Below are 3,114 nucleotides of genomic sequence, written 5' to 3'. Positions count from 1 at the left end.
CTGTTAACTTTTTCTCTTCCAAGCTTTAAGATATCCGATGACCATCTATAACTGAAATATTTTGTCCTTATATATGAACTTCAAATGTATAAAGCATTCATCAAATGTTTTTAACTTCTGAAACTTCTTATTTGATTTCCATGCAACCAGTGGCAGTCTCTTGCAAATTGTCCTACCAATCAAGCCATTGATAAATATTTAATCCCTAATTATAGCTGTATTATTGTGGGAAGAACTGATCTCGATGGTAAAAAGTAAGATACAGACATACTAGTATTGTATGACATCAGAAAGTGTTTTAAGTCTAATAAAATAATTTCAGATCCACTATTTAAGCTAAAATGTAGACATATTGTTTTTGTACTTTATCAGGTAGCATTATAAAACAAGAAAAAACTCGTGGCTAGTTACCATGAAAATTAACATTAAAGTCAAACCCGTGTTAAAACCACCTCTGAACAGAGACCACCTGGCTCTAAAGGCCACGTTTTGTTTCGATTTAAACATTTACAGTGTATTTTAACCTGTGAATAAAGACCACCTCCCAATAAAGACCACATTTTGGCTCTTCCAAGGGTGGTCTTTATAGACAGGTTTGTACATTGAAATGACTTATCACAAAGTTTTTATCCACACAGTTACTTCATTCTTCCTTTAAACTTGTGTCATACAATTGCATAAGTAAATTCAATGTATGATTATTTATCTATTTGCCATTGATTGTATCTAGATGACTAATTGCGGTAATTAGAGGAGTCCTATTGTTTTTGAGGTGAGTTTGAAACTGAAAATGGTTTCTGATCTACTACTGAAGAACGTCTTGACATACATGCCTCAGACTTCGTTTGCCGATTTTGTGGTCAGTAAATGAACCCTATTGTTTTTGGTTTAACAGGTAAAGGTCGAAATGACCTTGAGACTGAAAATAATTTCCAGCCAAATAACTGAAGAATACTTTGGCCAACAGATGTCAAATGTCATAGGGTGTAGTTTTGTTGTCATTAAGTGACCCTATTGATTTTTTGGTTAATAGGCCAAAGGTCAAGGTCACAGTGGCATACTGCAGAACGCTTTAGCTTGCAGGGGTCAAACTTCATAGTATGATTGCCTCTGCCCAATAGATGCTATTGTTTTATGGGTCAAAGGTCAGAGTTGCAGTGACCTTGAGACTGAAAACAGTTTTTGATCGGTAACTGAAGAACGCTTTGACCTACAGGCATAAAACGTCATAGGATTATTGCCTGTTTTCTGTAGGTGACCTTTGTTGTTGGTTTTTGGTTAATAGGTCAAAGGTCATGGTTGCAGTGACCTTGAGACTGAAAATAGTTTCTGATCAATAACTGGTGAACGCTTCTGCCGACAGGCGTCAATTACCATTATTTGTACGGTCCAAAGGCTTAGACTGAAGAGTTTTGATCGAAAATGGAAGATTGCTTTGGCCTACATGTGTCAAACTAACATCGATTGCCTTTGGTCAGTACATAACCCCAATTAATTCTGTGGTCAGAAAGACAACAGTTCATGTGATTAGCAATGATAAATCTTTGAGAGCATGCGTATTTTACCAACACATCTTTTTGCATTTGAATTTTTAGATTTTAATTTACGTATTTAAAATAATTTCGCTTGTAAACGTATGGATTAGATATCATAGATTGACAGAACAACCAAACTTCACCTCGCATACTAGTAAATTTGAATGATTTCGCAGTTTGTGACGTCAGTTAACATAACCAGTGTTCCTGAATGCTGTACCAACATCAACCTGTTCACCACGAGTACTTTTACCATCAAAGCTGGAAAGTGGGTATGTGGCCTATGAATGTATCGGTGTAACGTTTAACCCAACAAAAACAAAAACAAAAATATCTCCCACTCATTGATACCAACCAGTATGTCGTAAGTAACTGAACACTTCCCCCACAGATATCAACCTTTTCCATTGGCACTAGAACCGCAAATTTAGTTTTGAAACTTAATAAAAGAACAGTGGGTATAGACGTAATAAATAAGAAAGTATCATTTTTTCGATACTTTGTAAATTGAAAATAAGGCGTGCTTTTTATGAGAATATGCCCCTCAAAGCTAATGATTTGCGGTTTTGGTGCCATTGACCTTTTCGTCCAGAGTAACTGACATCTCCCCGACTCGCCAACATCAACCTGTTCACTAACAAGACGTCGAATTGAAAACCCGTTGATAACAGAAACGGTTCTTCTATATAGAATTTTGATTCTAGTATGGCATTTATGTAATCGAGCGGATGCAGTTACGCATGTGTGGCGCCAAAAACAATTAGGTCGACGTGATGCACGTTTCACGACCAGGACAAAATCTATCTATTTCGGCTGAAAAAAAAAGTTGAAGATAAGGTTGAATGCAAAGAAAATAAATATTGCACAGAGAAATATGTTATCTCTCACAGGACTAGCATTCATATATTAAATTACTGCTTTGCAGTATTACTTACTGTACTGTACAGCTATATGATTTAGAATGAAGAAAATAATAAATAAAAAAAGATTTTTCAGTTGGAAGTTCTGCTGTAAATGTTATTCTTTCATAAAATACAAAAATAAATGACTCTGCTACTTCAAATGCAACGAGTTTGATGAGTCTTATATAAATAATACTGTTCAAATGCATTAAACTTCCTTAAGCTTTACATTGTTTTACATTGTTCACTGAGTTGCATTTTTTTCCAAGAGTTTTAGCTGCCCACGTACGTTTTCCAATTACGGACCATCTCTTGTATAAAAATGACAAATGTACAATGTAAACATAAAACATAAAAGTGAAACATACGATTAATTCTGATTATATAGATACAATTAAACAAATAGTACATGTTCGTCAATGCACAATATAAACACAATATTAATAGAATTAACACTCACATTTAAAATACATGTGCATCACACAACATTTATACCGGTAGAATATAAAGTCTTAGTAAAAAATATCAGTCAATTTCTTCTGATATTAAACCTGTCTAGTTAAAAAGAAGCAGTAGCCTGAATCAACTAGTCTGACACGCATTTTCTTGGGATAAAATCCACATAAATAGGTTCTGGTCGTCATAACAATATGATTGTTTAGCCTCTGTGCTGATTT

This window comes from Mercenaria mercenaria, chromosome 16, assembly GCF_021730395.1.
Source record: "Mercenaria mercenaria strain notata chromosome 16, MADL_Memer_1, whole genome shotgun sequence".
NCBI classification, from domain to species: Eukaryota; Metazoa; Mollusca; class Bivalvia; order Venerida; family Veneridae; genus Mercenaria; species Mercenaria mercenaria.
The sequence above is the reverse complement of the archived record's forward strand: the minus strand, read 5'-3'. Positions refer to the sequence as shown.